The sequence below is a fragment of the Spinacia oleracea genome, chromosome 5 (assembly GCF_020520425.1).
Source record: "Spinacia oleracea cultivar Varoflay chromosome 5, BTI_SOV_V1, whole genome shotgun sequence".
NCBI classification, from domain to species: domain Eukaryota; kingdom Viridiplantae; phylum Streptophyta; class Magnoliopsida; order Caryophyllales; family Amaranthaceae; genus Spinacia; species Spinacia oleracea.
This window is the reverse complement of record NC_079491.1, coordinates 31,633,044-31,653,108: the sequence shown is the minus strand read 5'-3', so window position 1 is coordinate 31,653,108 and position 20,065 is coordinate 31,633,044. Positions and strand designations below refer to the sequence as shown.

Genomic DNA, 20,065 nt, shown 5'->3' with positions numbered 1-20,065 from the left:
GAAAAGGAAAGGAAACAACAAAAGATAGATTCAAAGACAACAGAAACTCCTTTTCCAAAACTGAGGTAAGAAAAGCCATGATTGCTGCATGGGGAGATACTTCTTCTGATGAGGAACAGGAACAACCCAACGAAGAAATTGCTCACCTGTGTCTTGTAGCTGAACATGAAGAAGACGAATCAGACTCAGAATCTGATAAATTCCAGGCAAGTCTTGTTCATATTAAAAGTAGGCTTGAATCCATGTCTAAAGTAGAATTGTTTGACTTACTTTCTTGTCTCACTAGTGATTATGAGGATCTCCTAAAAGAAAAACTAGACTCAGACAGAAAACACCAAGACATTGTCAATAAACTCACAGAGGAGTTAGAATGGACCAGAAACTCAAACTTAGATATTGACAATCGTTTCTTTAAACTCTTCGATCAGAACCTTCATACAAAAGAAATGTGTGAAGCCTTACGCAATGAAAACTCCTGGCTAAAACAAGATCTGATTGACCTAGAAATAGCCAAAACCAAGAACCTCTATAAAGCAGAACTAGAAAAAGCTCAGTTAGAATTAGTAAAAATTCACCAAGAAAAAACCCATCTAGAAAGTGAATTGGCTAAAAGGACCAGACACAAAATAGAGGTAACACCAAAATGGATAGAAGAAGCTAGAACCAAACGCACAGAAGGTTTAGGTTTTAACCACAAAAAGCATCATCCTAGAAAAACCAGAGTAGATTTATACAGTGACATAGTATGCACCTTCTGTGGTCAAATCGGTCACTATAGAGTATCTTGCCCTAAAAACCAAAGGTACTTGGAAAAGAACATCGAATTCACCAAAACTAGATGGGTAAAGAAAAGTGATTTGATTCCAAGTAAGGAACCCAAGCTATGCTGGGTTCCTAAAAACTCTAACTAAAAAACTTCATGCAGGTCGAAGTGAGGGGGAACAACACATGGTACCTAGACAGTGGTTGTTCCAAGCACATGACGGGAGACAGAAATAGATTTCTCTCACTCACGACCTACGAAGGTGGAACTGTGACTTTTGGCGATAATAAGAAAGGTAACATCATTGGCATTGGTAAGGTCGGTAAGTCAAAGTCTCACTCCATCGATAATGTGTTTTTAGTTGAGGGACTAGGTCATAGTTTATTAAGCATTTCTCAATTCTGTGACAAAGGTAATTATGCAAAATTCTTCTCAAATAAATGTCTAATCATCAATAGTAACACAGAGACAGTGATCTTAGAGGGACAGAGGAAAGGGAACACATATGTGGTTAACCTCAACACGGTTCCTCACTCCAATCTAACCTGTCTCAGTGTTATTGAAGATGATCCTTTGTTATGGCACAAAAGATTTGGTCATGCTAGCTTTTCTCTAATGAACAAATTAAAATTGAAAAATTTAGTCACAGGTCTCCCAAATACAAAGTTTGCAAAACAATCAGTCTGTGATGCCTGTATCAAAGGAAAGCAAGTAAGAACGTCCTTTAAATCAAAGGGGGTAATCAGTACAACAAGACCACTGGAGCTGATCCACATGGATCTGTGTGGACCAATGAGGACACAGAGCAGAAGTGGAAAGAAGTACGTACTCGTAATTGTAGACGATTTCTCAAGATACACATGGGTGATCTTCCTATCCAACAAGGAAGAGACGTTTGAAGAATTCCTGGCTTTCGCCACAAAGGTTCAACGACAAAGCAGTCATAAGCTGGTCCACATCAGATCAGATCATGGTACAGAATTTCAAAATAAAAGATTTGATGATCTATGTAAAGGTTCGGGAATAGATCACAACTTCTCTGCTCCCAGAACACCTCAACAAAACGGTGTTGTAGAAAGAAAGAACCGAACTCTTGAAGACATGACAAGGACTATGTTGATTGCTAGTGGACTTCCAAAAAGTTTCTGGGCCGAAGCTCTAAATACGGCATGCTATGTGCTCAATCGAGTGCTAATTAGAGCTATCAAAAACAAAACTCCATATGAACTGTATAAAGGAAGAAAACCCTCTATAACTCATCTTAGAATCTTTGGTTGCAAGTGTTTCGTTCACAACAATGGAAAGGATCAACTGGGAAAATTTGATGCACGAAGTGATGAAGCAATATTCCTAGGATGTGCCTCAAACAGCAAAGCTTATAGAGTATTCAACAAAAGGACCATGTGCATGGAAGAAAGCATACATATTATATTTGATGAAACTGACTCCCAAAACTATGTTGCAGGTACAACTTCTGATGGAAACTTCGAACTAGGACTCACTAGAGAAACAGAAGACGAAGAGATAAGGAAAAGTTCCCAATCAGAAGAACGAACTCAAGTCGAAGAAACATCTGAAAATAACATAGTTGAAGAGGAACCAGTACAGGCCGAAGATCATGCAGAAACAAATGAGCAAGTTGAACAGTCTGTTGTGGAAACAACCACACCTTTCCAACCCAGACCTTGGAAACATCAAAGCTCACATCCCCTTGACCAAATAATCAGTGATCTTGGACGTGGAACTACGACCAGATCCCAACTCAAAAACTTTTGTGCTTTCTATGCTTATTTATCCATGATTGAACCCAAAAATTACAAAGAAGCACTAACTGATTCTGATTGGATCATTGCCATGCAGGAGGAGCTTAATGAATTCGAAAGAAATAAAGTATGGCATCTTGAGCCTATACCATTGAACAATCGAGTAATAGGTCTCAAGTGGGTATTTCGAAATAAACAAGATGAACATGCTACGATTACCAGGAACAAGGCCAAACTAGTTGTCAAGGGATACAGCCAACAAGAAGGAATAGACTTTGAAGAAACATTTGCTCCAGTTGCCAGAATGGAGGCAATACGCATACTAATAGCATTTGCATCATATATGGGATTCAAACTCTATCAAATGGATGTAAAATGTGCCTTCCTAAACGGCATTCTCAAGGAAGAAGTCTATGTGGAACAACCTCCAGGCTTTGAGGATCCAGAATATCCCGCACATGTCTACAAACTAGATAAGGCACTGTATGGACTGAAACAAGCACCAAGAGCCTGGTATGAACGTCTCTCACACTTTTTACTAGACAATAAGTTCAATCGAGGTAAGGTTGATAGAACTCTGTTCCTTAAGTCAAGAAATACAGACATATTAATTGTTCAAATCTATGTTGATGATATTATATTTGGAGCAACTAACGAAGATCTTTGCAAGGAATTCTCTGACCTAATGCAGCAAGAATTTCAAATGAGCATGATGGGAGAACTCAACTTCTTCCTAGGTCTCCAAATCAAGCAAACGGAACAAGGGATCATGATACATCAACAGAAATACATAAAAGACCTCATCAAGAAATATGGAATGGAGTCTGCTAAGAGCAACCACACTCCAATGGGAACAACCACGAGACTGGATGAGGATCAAGAAGGTAAAAGTGTAGACCAAACAAGGTACAGAGGTATGATAGGCTCCCTACTTTATCTTACAGCTAGCAGACCAGACATCGCATTCAGTGTAGGTGTCTGTGCCCGCTTCCAATCAAATCCAAAAGAATCTCACCTTACAGCTGTCAAAAGAATTCTAAGATATCTAAAAGGAACAGACGATTTGTGCCTATGGTACCCTAACTATGATCACTTTGATCTCAAAGGATATACAGATGCTGACTATGCAGGTGACCTAGTAAACAGAAAGAGCACATCAGGAATGGTTCAATTCCTAGGAGCATGTGCAGTCTCCTGGGCTTCAAAGAAACAAAACACAGTGGCATTATCCACAACAGAAGCTGAATATGTAGCTGCTTCTTCATGCTGTTCCCAAATGCTATGGATCAAACAACAACTTAGAGATTTTGGTATGAAATTAAAGTGTGTTCCTATCCTATGCGACAACACAAGTGCAATCTGCATATCAAAAGACCCAGTGCACCACTCAAGGGTCAAACACATTCACATTCGACATCACTTTTTAAAAGATTATGTGGAAAAGGAACTAGTCAAACTTGAATTCTGTCCCACAGAAGATCAAGTAGCTGACATCTTGACCAAACCACTTAACAGGGACAGACACGACAAGCTCAGGTTAGAACTTGGTATGATACGAATACAATAATACCTGTTGTCCTTAACAATTTTCTAACCTCACTGGAAAATATTGAAAAAAATAAAATAAAAATAAAAATAATGTTTTTAATTATTATTTTTCGTATGCACCATATTTTCTGAATGGACTAACAACCAGGTTCGGATTGCAAAAACCAGCTGTGCATTACCACAGCCACGTCTGCACATTATTAAGGTAATCGCACTTTTTTCCAATACTTGCATTCAATTCGAGGTCTAAGTGGGAATACTAAAAATGAATGGAAAGCATTTAATTTGATTCATCGAATCTTACAAAACTCGGTACATGCATTACTATTCCATTTTCTACACTCAAACACGCTTCCCACACTCTGATTCCCAATAAAAACCCTTCAACTTCCAAATCATTCCGTCTATAAAAACTCACGGAACATCCCTTACTTCTCGTCAAATCCCCAAAATTTAAATTTTGAAATCCCATCTTAACTCTCCTAGTAAATCGCAACACTCACCCCTATAAAATCATGACTCTCTTCAAACTCCAATTCCAAAACCCTACCGATCCCTCTTCTCCTTCCACACCAATTATCACCGTCATACCGCTTCAAACAATGCCTCCCAAACAACCAACTCCCAAACCATCCGCTGTGAAATCCACCGCAAAGGTCACCACCAAAAGGAAGCTGGTCATGAAAAAGGAAGTTGCCGCACTGACTCAGGGGGAACCTCACCTTCCGATGGAGAAGAAGGTCAAACTTGAACCCACAAAATTCTTCTATTTTCCCCCCGATCGTATGCTCCCTGGTCTCAGTATTGATTTTGTGTGGTGTCGAGAAGTCGGGTTCGTCGAGTTGATGGAGACCATAGAATCTCAGGGATGGACTCATCTTTTTGAGGTCTGTTCAAAAGCTAGTATGTATCCAGAAGCAATGGGGGAATTTTGCTCTAATTTCGTAAATACAAAGGGGGTTTGTCATTCTGAAGTTAATGGGAAACAATTTAGTTTTGATGCTGAAAAGTTGGGCTCCTGGTTCAAGGTCCCCGTCTTGGGTGAGGAGGTCTATCACAAGGGTAAGGGCCAAATTGAGCTTGGGGGTGCGACTATGAAGGAGGTTTATTCCTATTTTGGGGGACAAGGGAAACACCCAAAAGCTCTTAATCAGTCTGTCCTGACTCCGTTTCAAAAGGTCCTTTTCAATGTTGTTCGAAGGGGTCTGGTTCCGCGTCATGACAAGCGCGCTTTGGCTAGCAGGTTAGATCTCATCTACATCTTTCTCCTAGAATCCCAACGCCAAATTAACTTTCCTGTTGTTTTTATCTCCCATCTCTCTCACTCCATCTCCCAAAACAACATGATCGGGTATGGTTCTCTTCTTACTTTCATTATGCGAAAGGTAGGAGTGGACCTTACCCGTTACACTGCTGAGCCACATACACCAGCCCACATTCTTAACAAAGCCTGCCTAAATGGGATCAGTCTAAGTGTGGTGGATGGGGTGGTCTGTGTTGGGAAGTCGAGTGCTGAAGAAGCCACCCCACAGGAAGATGAGGGAGAGGAGGATGTAGATGATGAAGAGGAGTTTTCAGAAGACGTAGGTGAGGCGGCCTTTCCCTGTGAGGAAGAGGAAGGCCAGTCAGAGGAGTTGTCACACTCTGCATGCCCAAAGGAGAAATGCTCAATGCCAGCCACCTCACCTATCAACAAGCCACATCCCTCTCCTGTGTCTACTCAGCCCATTCGTCGCAGCAGCCGTCTTGCCAGTTCATCTAAGGAAATGCCTCCAGTATACAGGGTTGAAGACTCTGAATCAGACAAGGATGGAGAAACCCAGTCTGCTGCACCCTCCCCAGATAATTCTGTCAAGCTCCTGATAGCCAAAGTGGATCAATTGCAGCTGGACAATGCAGTTCTGTTGTCGGCTGTTTCATCTTTGCAGGAGTTGATCAACAAGGTGCGCCAAGATCAGGCTGAGTTCTTCAATGATATGACAGAACGCCTGAATGACATGATCGTCGAGGAGGTGACACATGCTGAGGATGCTGCTCCTGGATCTCCCCAAACCTGACCCTGCTACACAACCTTTGCTTACCCTACCCCATATAATCTGCTGTCCATCAAACATTTTATTTTGTTTCGCTGGCTCTTTGAACAATTTTATTTTTGGTGTTGGTTTTTGGATGCGCCAAGTTTATGACTAATGCTCATTAGTGCGCTTTTCCTACGTTCTGATAGTTGCCCCACTCTGACTTGTAGAATTTTTGCTTGTGTTGTGCTATATGTTGCGTTTATCTTGTTCTGCTTGCAGGGGTGCGGTCAAACTCGTTGACCGACTTGAGCTGCATGATGACTATCTGCTTGCTAGGGTAATATGATTCTCATATCCTCCTTCTTCTTCTTCTCTTTTGGTTCGGCGTTTTTCCCTACTCCCTTTTTGATAATTCCAAAGGGGGAAGATATTGAGAGGACAACTTGTGTTCAATTATATTTGTTTTTATACTTGGGTTTACCACCTACGCGACACATCTGTTCCTGGTTAAGTTTTTGACTCTGGATTGTCAGGTTACATATCTCATTCCTTAAGTTATTTACTCCTATCAAGTTGTAAGGTTGTCATCATCAAAAAGGGGGAAATTGTTGATTCCTGGTTTTGATGATGACAAGCTTACCTTCTACTAATAGTTCGTTTTGGAGAATGTCAGGAACAGGTTAATATCTAAGAAGAACAAATGCAAAACCGAAGCAAGCTAGGGAGCTATGAAGTAATCAAGTTCAAAGTACGTGGCAAGATTAAATCAAGGATCAAGTCAAGCAAATTCTATAAGTGTCGAAAGGTATAAGACCAGCGTAATTTAGTATAAGCTTAGTATGGGAACAGAGTATTTTGAAGAGTCCTAGTTATATCGTGAAACGAAATAAATCAGTTTTTATTTTTACAAAAAAGATAAACGTCAAAGTTTTTAAACTGATTTTACAAAACTGTTTGAAGTTATACTCTTGAATTTGAGTTAACATATAACTCTCAAAATACGAAAAGATTGATTTTACCTAAACTCGTTTAAAGTAGGATTTGCGAAAATCTATCTATTAAAAAGAGTCCTAAACTGTGTTGGATTTGAATCTAGGGTAAACACTTAGATTCTTATAAATAAAACCTATGTTCTTTGCGAAACTTTTTATCAGACTTATTTACATCAACCGGAAGCTTTCAGGTATCACCCTTAAAGTCTTAATCTTTAAAGAAGTCTGTTCCTGTTCCCATATAGAGCAGTATTTGTTACTTGGTCTTATATCGTCTGTTAGTAGTTAATTAATTCTTATACGTTTGATTAAAGTGTTGAGTTATTGTATGATAAGCCTGAGTCAGGCTTACTTGAGCAAGAGAGAAGATCTCACGAGAGATCAGTGAGTAGGAACAGTTGAGGGACTGTTTCCATAAGGGAAGGAACAAAGAGGGTTGTTCCTAGTCATCTGCAATCAGAGGCGATTAGCAGATTGTGGCCCGAGTAGATTAGGTTTGTAAAGAAACTGAGTTGTTTTGCCTAATTAGTAAAAGTGTTTAAGTCCCCAAAGGGCCCGTGGTTTTTTCCTCTCTATTGGGCCTAGAGAGTTTTCCACGCTAAATCTTGCTTGCATATTTTACTATTTCAGTTTCTAGTAGTTTAATTTTATAAATACGTAAAATATCAATTCACCCCCCCTCTTGAGGAACTCTGTAAAACTAACACCTTCCCTCATCCATTGTTCTCTACACCAAAAAATTGAGCTTTCCCATGCCCAGTGTTAAACTCCTTCTTTCTATTTGGCTCTAAAACTTCTCACACCTAAAGATCCAAGATCACCCCCGCCGACGCCGCCATGCACTTTATGTAGCCAAAGTCCACCTATTGGTGTCGTGATCCACACATCCAAACTTGTTACAAAATCGAGTTAAGTCCATTATTAGGGTCTAGGTTTTACAAAAAATCACCAATTAAGACCTCACTTTTTTTTGTTCAATAATTGGACCTAGGTTAGATTTATAGTAGTTTAACTCACCTTTAACTCAAGGTTGACTATTCAAACTAATAAAATAAATAAAAAATAAATTATAAGAGTTATGAGTTAATACATAGTTGTTGAGTAATTAGGTTTTGATGATTGTAAACTAATGATGATTATCTATTTAACATCTGTGTCAAGATGCGCACAGGATGAACAAGTTATGATTAAACCAAGAAACAAGGAACTCGAGCAATGAGAAGTTATTGTTCACTAAAGTGAAGATGGCTACGTTATACATGTTGTTTATATGTAAATTAATATTTACATTGGTAAACTTTATGTGGTAAGTACAGTGACAAAGGAAGAACGAAATGATACTTTATATGGTCCAGGAGGAACAACCAGAAAGAGATCAGAAACTGTTTATCAGAGTTCCTAGTTGTCTGACTGTTCCTGTTCCTAGTCACATGTAAGACTTTGAAGAAGACCCAAAGACTTACAGGAAAAACGAGGATTCAAGAGTTAGAGAATCCAAGAGAAGAGGAACTTGGACTCAAGGAGAATTAAGAGTTCTAGTACAGAGAAAGAGAAGAGAAGAAAATCTAGTAGCATTAGTGTGCTTAATAGATTTGTTTTAGAAACTGAAAGTTCGGAGCTGGTGGAACAACGTACGTGGAACAGTGTTAATGACGAGGGTACTGGTCCTAGTCTGCACGTAGTATATAGGATTGCATGAGTATAGTTTTTAGATCACGTTACCTTAGAGTTTGTGTCCTAATAGAAGTCTAAACATAATAATACTAAGTCATGTACTAAGGAGTTTTAGTATAGTTAGGATTATGTGTTTGATAATAATTAGGATTGCATTAGTTAATGGTTAAATAATGTTTATCTTATTTAAGAGTCATGATAGGAAAGGAGTGTCGTTTAGATAGAGTTGTCATTAATATATCTACTGCATAAAAGTTATTATTCGATCATATGTTTGTTAGAGTCTTAGGATAAAAGTCTATCACGATAGAGTTCTATTAGGTCTAGGATTCCTAAATAAAATATAAACATAAAATATATCTTCTAGGGTTAATAGGTAACATGCATCACTATATATACTGCATTCATAAGTCTAGGAAAATTGTCTGACTTAGTGGTGTTACGTGCTTAAGTTAAATCTACATTATAACCCACGTCAGTACCGTCAGTTCTTGTTCCACATACGTAATTCCTGCTCCAGCAGAATTCCAGATTCTATTTGTTATTCTATCTTTTATACTTGAGAGTTGGGAAGGGGTTTGAGTGAACCTTGTAATTGAGAGAATCAGCTTGAGTCAGGCTGAAGAGTTGAGAGTGAAGATCTCGTGAGAGATCTGTGAGTTGAAACAGTTGAGGGACTATTTCTTTGGGAGAAAGGAACAACGAGGGGTTGTTCCTAGTCATCTGTAAATCAGAGGCGATTTACATATTGTGGCCCGAGTAGATTAGGTTTGTAAAAACTGAGTTGTTTTGCCTAATTAGTGAATGTGTTTAAGTCCCCAAGGGGCCGTGGTTTTTCCTCTCTATTAGGGCAGAGAGGTTTCCACGCTAAAATCTCTCTTGCAATCTCTTAATGTTTTTAATTCCGCGAAAAAGTAGATCTAACATCTACAAACACTAATTCAACCCCCTCTTGTGTTGTTCATCTAAACTAACAATAGTATTATTTGTCATTTTTTTGGGGGTTTTATTTGGTTATTTGGTTCATCACTAAATTTGAGTTAATGGGTACTTCTTAATTTTGTATGAGATTAATGATTGAAATTGGTTAATTTTATGATTTTGTATGAGATTAATGCTGCTAAATTTTATTATTTTTGTGTTGATTTTGATTAGTTATGTTTGTTTGTTTATTTTTTAACATTTACTTTGTGATGTTTATACGTTAATTACATAAGGTAGGAGAGCAAATTTTTTGCATGATTTCTTAAATCGATTGAAAGTAAAATGAAATTCGCCCATTATTTTGAAAGATGATGCTTTTTAAAGGGGTGATGCGGAGTGGGAAACATGATAGATTATTACAGAGTATGAATAAATTTTAGGTTGTGACTCGTATATTCATTTTCTTTTAAAAAATGATCGGACCGGGTTGGGTTATGCTAAATGGGTCATGATCGACTCGATCTGACTGTATATGACTTGTTTATGACCTGAACCGACCCGTTTCATTTAAGTTCGGCCCGACCCACCCTTGACACGGCCCATTTTATAGGTCTATGTTAAAACATTCATGAGAACATTTTGCTTTTGTTGTGTTTCTATGTTAAATTATGTGTACATTAGAAATTAGTTACTTTAACATTTTTTGATCAAATTATCGTTGAATTGTGAACTATAATGGACGAACTCCATTATTAAAGCAAATAGAAATTACTGAGGTGTTGTTAGTTTACGGTGATGTCTATTAAGGAGGGGGAAAGTTGGAGGGGTAAGAATAACACATAATTAATTAGTTTGGTACTTTTACAAAAATAAAATATTGGAGTATTATTATTATATTTCTTAACTGAAGGACTTAACATTTCTTTAACCAGCATAGTTATCATCCATGATGAAAAAAGAAGATAAGGTCCCAATTATTGACCCAAAAAGTAAGGTTCCAATTGGTGATTTTTTGTAAAACTTAGACCCCGATCTTAGGGTTAACTCTTACAAAACCTCTTTGATCTTTTAACGATCATTTTTACTAAATTCAATTCTTTTAAAGTTATGTTGTAATTTTGAGAGTTTATTTTAAAACGGAAGTTTCAAGCTTTACGAATAATAATACTATTATTATGCACGCATAAATCATAAATTAAATTTAGGATCATAGATTTATGTTCATGGATTTAAATGTTCAACCAGGATATAATTAGGGTTTTATTTATTAATTGTTAGGAACTCGTGAGTGATACCGAGTTCATATTATAATGATTTGTTTATTTACTCAATTACTCTAATCAGATAACTAAATTTTCATACACTCTATAATAGAGTTTAAAATTCCAAACTCTCTTACAAAAGAAAAATGTTGAGTTTAGGGGTGAGTTTGAGGCGGGTGCAGATACACGGGTGAGTGATGGAGAGGAGATGAATTTTTGGTTTTATACGAGATGGGGATTGGGAGGGGTTGGTGTTGTTCCTACCGTGAGTGGCGGGATGGGATGAGAGTTTTGGATGGGTACGGATGTGGAGAACCCGACCCACCTCAAAGTCATCTCTAGCTTAATAAAGTAAATGATGGGGTAAGTGTTAAGCGATCGAATAATGAGATATATGGGGGGTGTATTAATTGGGTATGACTATCAAAATGAAAGGTGGATTAGAATAACTCTATGCTTGAAACATGTGATGAATTGTGGATGAACATTATTTTGTCTATATATCCTTATTCCTTTTAAATTTTTTTAATAAATAAATACCAAATGAGATTTAACAAATTTATCCATCATTAATTTTAACTGATGTCAATAGACCCAAAATTAACCTGATTCAAATGGACTCGTTTGAATAAAACATATCCGTACCACAACTCCTCATCGCAAATGAACCTGACTATAAGACGGAATGGAAATATTTTAACCCGATAGGACTTATCTGTACTTGAACCGAACCACTTGATCCGATTGCAACATTTATTTGTATATTTGAACTAAGAAATAACAAATGTCAACAATACAGTATGTCAGTATACACATTTGCTTCATGCTAATTAAAATGAATCTAAATTATTAGAAGAAAATGAGCAAATGAAGTTCCATAAATTGCAACGTTCACTAAAATAAAGTATCATAAACCAAAATAAACACTTCTCTGAATATAAATAAAAAAGTAAACATGATTTCCCTCCAAAAAAAATAAGAACAAAAAAGGTAACGCATTTTATAGATGTCAACTTTATTCCTACATTTTAATTAAGTTATGTTATTGCATTTCATTAATCGAAAAACATACACCCTCCGTTTTTGTTTATTAATCCCCTTTTTATATTGGAATGTTTTTTTATGGAATTTTTCATGAAATATCCCGAGATTTAAGTTTATTCACCAAATACCCTCGTAGTTTCAGCTATTCACCAAATACCCCGAGGTTTAAAAATTTAACATGACTTACCCCTACTGTTAACTCTCCGTTACATCTCTCATTTATCATCTTCTTTGCTTCTCATCCATCTTCATCTCTCATCCTCTCATCTCTTTCCACCTTCAACATCATCTCCTTTAATATAATCTCTTCAATTACACATAAAATTACAGAGAATCCATTTCAATTAAACATGTAAATCTCAAATTACCCGATTCAAAATATTTGCAGAATATTTGAATCCCTAAAAAAAATCATCTCTCCCCCTCCCCTTCTCCTTTGCTGAACCAGATACTTACATTTTCCTTCACCAGAGGATGGGGCAGCATCATCGACAACTAACGATGTTTCATGACCACCTTGAGCCAGCCACCTACCCTCACCCCCTTGATTTTTTCTCACGAATCCTCTTGATTTCCTTTCTCCCTAATTAAAAAAAAGAAGATGAAGAATGACAGTATTGGTATAACAATGGTGGAGGTAGAGGCGAAAGTATGGTGGTGGGTTTGATCTGCTCGAGACCACCTCCCTTGCAACTCCAACATCCACAACCTAAAACACCACCCCATACCATCTACTGCAAACTTCTCGTTGTCAGTTCCGCTTTTTCAGTCATCATCGTCCTATCTCTCTCCACTCCCCTTTCCCGTATCAATTGATCGAAAATCTATTTTTATCTTTCGATTGAAGCAATTTTGAGAAACATTAATATAGATTCGAAAATATATAAAATTGAGAAACTGGACGAATTCTTGTAGTGACATTTACAATTGGTAGCCACACTGGAAGAATTAGGGGTTGTAAAAGTTGTGATTTGCAGTTGGGGCAGCCATGGTGGTGTTGGTGGTGAAGAGAGGGCCATTGGCCACATTTTCTCTGTCTTTTAATAAATAAATAAAAGTTTAAATTAGGGAAAATTTGGAGTTAGGTTAACGCCAAAGTTAACGGAGTTGACGGAAAATAACCATATATTGTGTACGTTTATAAAACCTCAAGGGTATATGGTGAATACCTGAAACTACGAGAGTATTTGGTGAATAAAGTCAAATCTCAGGGGTATTTCATCAAAAATTCGTTTTTTTATTAGTCCCTTTTAGAATCTTTCTTTATTTGTTCAACAATTATTCCCCTTTTATCCTTATATTACAATTGTAATTTCTTTTTCGTTCCAAATAAATATGCAAGTGGTTCTTTATTTTCTAATTTAACAACACTAAACACTCCACCTACCCATATTTTCATAATTTTTTCTCTCTTCTACCCACATGGGTGAGATTCTTTAGAGGTTCACATGCCCTACCTAAAGATCTTATATGTGACCGGCCACACCATCAACTTGATGGTGTAACACACTTATAAAACAAGCAGGGACGAAGCCAAGAATCCATCTCTATAGGGGCCGAATTTAAAAACAAGTTCATTCATAAATTTTACTGATGTTAATTATTTTATACATATTCAAGTTATCTCTATAAAAATAAAATAGAAATGGAAAATTTTAAAATTAAAAAAACAACAAAATTTTGTAAGCAACATCAGACGAAAGGAGAAAAAAGAAGAAAAAAAAAAACAAACTATAAATTTTGGTAATACAGGGAAGTCGAACCCAAATTGCTTGGCTTCTACCACCCTTACTCAACCATCTCAACACAGCTTAATTCCATGACTATGGTTACTATTATTGATACTATATATAAATTTGCAGGATTTTGACAGGGGCTGGGCCCCCAACGTAGCGCGCTTTGTCCCTGTAAACAAGCCCAACCTGTTTAAAGCCTAATACGTTGGGTTAACGAAACTTAAAAGTAACACCAGCATAGAAAATCATAATAACACTTATAAAAGCAAGGAGTTATGATTATTATTCCTGCAATAGTGAATTTACTATAATGCCCTCAATTTCATGAACAATTTTTTTTGGCATGTAGCTTACAGACAGTGTGATTATCATTTTGCCCCTTCCTCTTTCTATAACCACGTGAACTTCTCTTCTTCCATTTCTCCTTTCTCTGCTCCCCTTTCTCATTTAGTTCATCTTCTCAAATATGAGAGAGGTGTTCTCCTCTTCGATCTCACCTTCTCTTTCACGCTATTGAATAAATTTCGATTTCGATTTCGATTTCGATTTGATTTAAGATTTTCGATTTAATTTATAATTTTCGGTTTTTTGGGGTTTTGATGTTTCAGATGAGGTTACAATTCCGATCATATGATCCTATCCAACCTATCTCATTCGTTCTACTACAAAGGAATTTCAGGTATTTTCTTCTTATCTTCCCTCAATTTATGATTGTTAAGATTTTTTCTAGGTCTAAGTACTTCGGTTTATAATTTCTATGTCGGTAATATCCGGAGTAGTTGTTGTTGCAGTAGTGATGGTAAGGACAGTTGATTGGGTCAATAGTTTCTTTTAGCTGCCATTTATTGCATTTGAAGAAGGTCCCTTCGATTTCCCCCTCTTGTATCGTAGAAAGAAAGGCTGAGTTTCTAGAGAGGAGTAATACATTTTCTTTTTGTATTTTGCATATTAGAGAGCATTAATCTTCTTACTTGTAAGTTTGATTTATATGAATTTTTCTTTGGTTTTGAGTTTTAACTCTGGAAGGGAAAGGTGGGCCTTCCTTCAAATGGTTGAGCAGGAGGTTTTGATGTTCAAAAATTAGGAAATTGGGACAGTAGAAAGATAAGGGTCAAATGATTGATATTTGGGGTCAGTTATGCTTCAAGGACGATGGAATTCAGATATATCTTTTCTTATTGGCGGATTTCACCAGGTTTGCCCTAATTCTCATAACTTTGTTCAAATGTCTTGATCTTTGATCTTCAATTGCCTTTTTTTTTTTTCCTGTTTTTGCACGTAGTTTATTCCCTTTGGCTATGTAGGAGATGAATTATCATGTAATTCCGAAACCAAGGGTTTTTCCATGTATTTCTTCAGGCACTACTCAATGTTTTTTATTTTAAAATTGGCTGTCGCATTGCGAATCCTAGAATTGGTTATCTGAGAAACTTTATCTAGCTTATAGTTTTAAATTTAATTGATTCAATTTTTTGTTTGTTTCTATGAATGTACAGGAAGTCTTGAAGTGAAAGGTCAATTGATGTTATCATGCTTCTGTTATGATATTATAGGTTTTGTTATCGTCACTTTGTTTATATTTATATCAGTTTTCTGATATGGGGTCTGTTTTTGAGGTCTTGAAGTTTGAATATTGTTTACCATATCATAAAAACCACAAGATATGTCTGGGATTTCTAATCTGGACTTTATATAGTGATATCATATGAAATCTTGACCTTTCTATAGTCACATGCTTTGTAGTTTTCGATCAATAACAAAGGGCATATTATTATAGAGGAATTGTAGGTTTGGTATGCAAGATATGCGTGTTTGGTGGGGTTGTATATCGTTCATGTAAGAAGGTAATGAAGTTAGTGGTTTTTAGGCAATAGTTTATCTGATGAAAATATGATTGGTTGTCCTTCGTTATTGATCCAAAATTAGTGGTTTTTAGGCAGTAGGCAAGGTATTACGTTTATGGTTAACCAACTGGTGTAATCATGTATTCCCGTTTCAATTATTGTATTATGAATATGAATATAACTAAGAGATAGCTTGAGAGTTAGAGAAAAGAAGAGGTAATAGAAATAAAAGGATGGTTTTGAAATATTGTTTGACGTAGTAACTTGATTGTGAATGCGTTTATTTAGAACCTACGGGCTAAGGATCTGATGGTGTTGAACTTTGGTTAAAGGAAATATTAATGTCACTTGAGTGTCCCTTTACGTATTTTTGAATATGCAGTTGTAGTGAGAATCATTTATTATATAATTGTACTCGCTTTTGTGGTGGTAGATTTGAATTAGGTGTAGAAATATGGGTGATAGTGATATTTTGGCGTCGGTTCGCTCTGTGGTGTTCAAGGAGTCAGAAACCCTAGAAGGGAAATGCATTAAGACTGAGAGTTATACCCAGCTTTTTAAATCGTTTGTCTCCACCGGTTTCCAAGCATCGAATCTCGGAGAAGCTATTGATGTTGTTAATGAAATGGTTAGCTAGAGTTTTTGTGTGAAATACAGTTTTACGTGTCGCTTGTTTTTGTATTGTGTTCATTTTGGGTGTTCGTGGTTAAATGCTAGATTGACGACTGGAAAATGAGATAGCAACTGAAGATTGCAGCGAGGAAGAGAGGGATCCTGGTTTTAGGGAGTCTGTGAGGTGTAAAATATTCTTAGGTTTTACGTCCAATCTTATCTCTTCCGGTGCCGTGACACTGTATGATATCTTGTTCAGCATCATATGGTGAGATAAGCTTCAAAGTTTTTCTAATATGCTTTGTTTTTTCCCCCCTCTCATTTGAACATGATTTGGGACTAAGGTTTTGTTGTTGTTGTTGTGTTCTCATTTGAACATGAAAAGGATGTGGACTTAGCTGTTCCAGACTTCCAATTATATCTTTCAGTCGATTGACTGCTTAAAATTTTCTTCGGTACTCTTGTAGTCTTGTTTAGGGAATATATGTATAAGATTGAAGTAAAACAATAGAGTGGCAAATAACATGCGTGCACATAGATTGTACTTCTGTTGTTTGATTTTTTTTTGAGGGGGAACTTCTGTTGTTTGATAAGAAGGCATGAACACTAGTAGAAAAAACCCTTATTGCAGCGGGCTTTTAGACCCCTGTTGCAGCGTACATCGTATGCCGCAACTGGGGGGCCTGCAACAAGTCTGAACTTGTTGCAGCGTACAATGTTCGCTGCAAAAAGTACTTTTTTTCAGCGTACATATGCATGTACGTTGCAACAAGTGTCAAAATTTTGGCAAAAATATTGACTTGTTGCAGCGTACAAAGAAGTGTACGCTGCAAAAAACTCCACTTGTTGCAGGGTACATCTATTTGTACGCTGAAACAAGTCTGAAAATTTAGCCTTAAATGTGCATTAATAGATTCGAATGAGTCTTAGAAAGTTAAAACTATGCATATTAAATGTATAATAAGTATAAAATGAGTTCTTAGGTTCTTTAGTTCAAATTTGGGAGCGAAAATGTCTCATTTAAGCCTAATATGACCTATAACGACCAAACAATCCTTAAATGTGCATAAGTAGATTGGAATAAGTCTTGGAAACTTAAAACTAAACATACTAATCATGTAATGAGTTTAAAATAAGTCCTTAAGTTCTTTAGTTCAAAGTTGGGAGCGAAAATGTCATTTTATGCTAAATATGACCTATAACGACCCAATGAGCTTTAAATGTGCATAAATAGATAGGTATGAGTCTTAGAAAGTCAAAACTAAGCATATAAAACACTTAGTAAGTTTTAAATGAGTCCTTAGGTTCTTTATTTAAAATTTGGGAGCGAAAATGCTCATTTTAGCCTAAATATGACCTATTACGACCAAACAAGCCTTAAATGTGCATAAGTGGATTGAAATGAGTTTTGCCAACAAACTAAAATAAGAAATAAGTATGAAGTTCTCAATCATCACATACTCCATGCAAGATCATCTTGAAACAATCATCATAAAATAAGCTAGTCGAAGTACAATGAAGCAACACACTGCAGGTTTTTTTATAGGTATTAGGTTACTTCCATGAATTATGATATAATCATATAAGGGTCAAAATCCTGCTTCAAATAAATTAACAAAATCCTGCCTGGCTGCTTCTACCTAAATATTCCATGATATTGTACCTTCAGCTGATGTAGACTGTATCACTTAAAAGCCTGATTCATTTCATATTCTACCATATTTCCAATATATGTTCATACTCAGGGGGTAAATTGCTAGCTAATACACAACGGGAATGCACCAATATCTCACAGAACAGAACAAAAAAGCAACCAACCAAATATGAAAGTTATTTAGTTTATATTTATAAACTTTTGATCGATTACTGCAAACAATGTCAACTTAGGACAAGTTGACCAAGCAGACTGCAGATATCATCTTGAGAGAGAGAGTAGCAACAATACCTTCTCTTGGAGATTTCTGCAGATATGCTCTATGGCAGAAAGTCTTAGCTGCAAAGATTGTACATTGTCCTGCAGTTTCTTTGCTTCTTTTTCATCATGCTTTGATTTCTTAGCCTGTTGAAAGAAATACGAGCATAAACAGCAGGCAAAACTCAACAACAATATTATTCTAAAAAATTCTCATAGAACATACCAGATGCTTATACTTGAGGAGCTCAGAAAAATCTGTCTGCTTGCGAGCTGGACCATATTCGATTCCCTTGACTCGACTACCAAAGTTCAGGGATCATAAAGTCTCTCCCAAGTCTGCAGCGCTAGGACTAATCTGGATAAATAAGACAGATAACTTACATCCACATCTCAGTTCAACAAGGCTTAGTTGTAATCTGATCCTTCAAGGGATAATGCAAGCATGACTTAGTAGAGCTACTCTTGCTGCTGATTTATTGCACAACAAAATAGTGTGATTATTATGACTTATGAGTTAGCTAATAAGAAAGAGCTTCATAGGAGGAATATTTATAACTTTTATTGTTAGATGGTGCAACGGTAATGTAGTTACAAGAATGACTACATTTTCTACAGACATCAAAGCGTCGAGAGGATATGTGAACACAAAAATTCACAGAAACCCCCATAAATTAAGTAGCTCCGCATATGCTACAGTGTTTATAACACCGGAAACAAAATCTAACTATGAATATATGATTTTTATACAAATGGAAAAAAAATGTGTTGAAATTGAACAGAAAACCAAAAAGAAAATATATCTAGCATGTTCATTTGATAAGAAAAGATATTTATATGTTAAAGAAAAACTTCATTGAAGTTTATCAGCCCAAAAAAGTTATACTCCCTCCGTCCCGGAATACTCGACCCGGTTTGACCGGCACAGAGTTTAAGGGACTTGAATTGACTTATTTAATTTAATAGGTAGTAGTTGATAGTGGGGTATTATTTTAATGTAGTGGAAAATGTGTAAAGGGGTGGGGATGGGGAGAGTAGGGGTTGAATTTTTAATTATTTTTTGTATGGAGTAGGGGGTAGGTGGGTTAATAGGGGTGGAGTGAGAAATAATATAATATTGTTAGAATATTTCCATTTTTAGAAACAGGTCAAGTATTAAGGGACGGCCCGATAAAGAAAACAGGTCAAGTATTCCGGGACGGAGGGAGTAAATATTAAGTGTTTTTATCTAATAAACATCGTGCTACAGTGTCAAGCACCACCTAAAGTTCCCCCAAACACTTCAGCAGACAAAAGCCACCCCTGGATAGGGCCTATATAATTGGTGTGTCCATTGAAGTGTTCAAGGGAACTCTTGAGGGCACCTAACTGTGTTGCTTGACAATAATTAAAGCTCTCTATTGCAAATTGATACTGTAACATTTTGGCTATTATTCTGGAGTAACTGAAAGATCCTGAGAATTTAAGGTAAAACGAGAAAACGTAACCAAAGATAGACTATGTACAAATGCAGAACATGAACCTAGTCAAGAATATGGCTTTGGAGAAATATGAATGTGCAGAATATAATCCTGAAGGTAGTGTTCCTTTATCCACCCTTTTTCTGTCTCCAGTCCCTCTCTTACTTCACTTCTCATGGCCAATTGACCCATACTTCATTTAAAGGAATGCAGTTGCACAACAAGAAATAAAAACCATATGTAATGTCAACCTATGAATATCCAACAAAAAAGGCATATTGACCACAAACAATATCAACTTTGATTCTGCTTTGCACTTAACCATCAATATTAACTCAATGCATAGACAAAAAAAAAGGAACTCACAGGGAAAATGGCTTTGGGGAATATGAATAAGTATGCCATGTGCAGGTTAGATTACTGAACATCCGACCTTGATTTCCAACAAGATACAAATAGCAACCAGAGTAGCTCCAACCTGGACATAAAAGAGATTTTAGATTTGTAAGTATA

General features: G+C 36.5%; 2 long non-coding RNA genes across 5 annotated transcripts; one reads left to right on the top strand and one right to left on the bottom strand.

Moving 5' to 3' along the window:
* The first annotated feature begins 14,019 nt into the window (after nt 1-14,019).
* Nucleotides 14,020-16,724, top strand: LOC110803367 (uncharacterized). 4 transcript variants are annotated; one of them, XR_008920918.1, is made up of 4 exons: nt 14,098-14,199; nt 14,333-14,919; nt 16,002-16,196; nt 16,286-16,724. It is a non-coding gene; the product is annotated as an uncharacterized lncRNA (long non-coding RNA). The 4 variants fall into 4 exon arrangements; XR_008920917.1 differs by having other exon boundaries at nt 14,110-14,919; nt 15,221-16,196; XR_002537425.2 differs by having other exon boundaries at nt 14,121-14,919.
* A 1,236-nt stretch (nt 16,725-17,960) lies between these two features.
* Nucleotides 17,961-20,065, bottom strand: LOC130461922 (uncharacterized). Its single transcript, XR_008921950.1, has 3 exons — nt 19,919-20,065; nt 18,319-18,450; nt 17,961-18,239 (listed from the first exon to the last, which is right to left on the bottom strand). It is a non-coding gene; the product is annotated as an uncharacterized lncRNA (long non-coding RNA).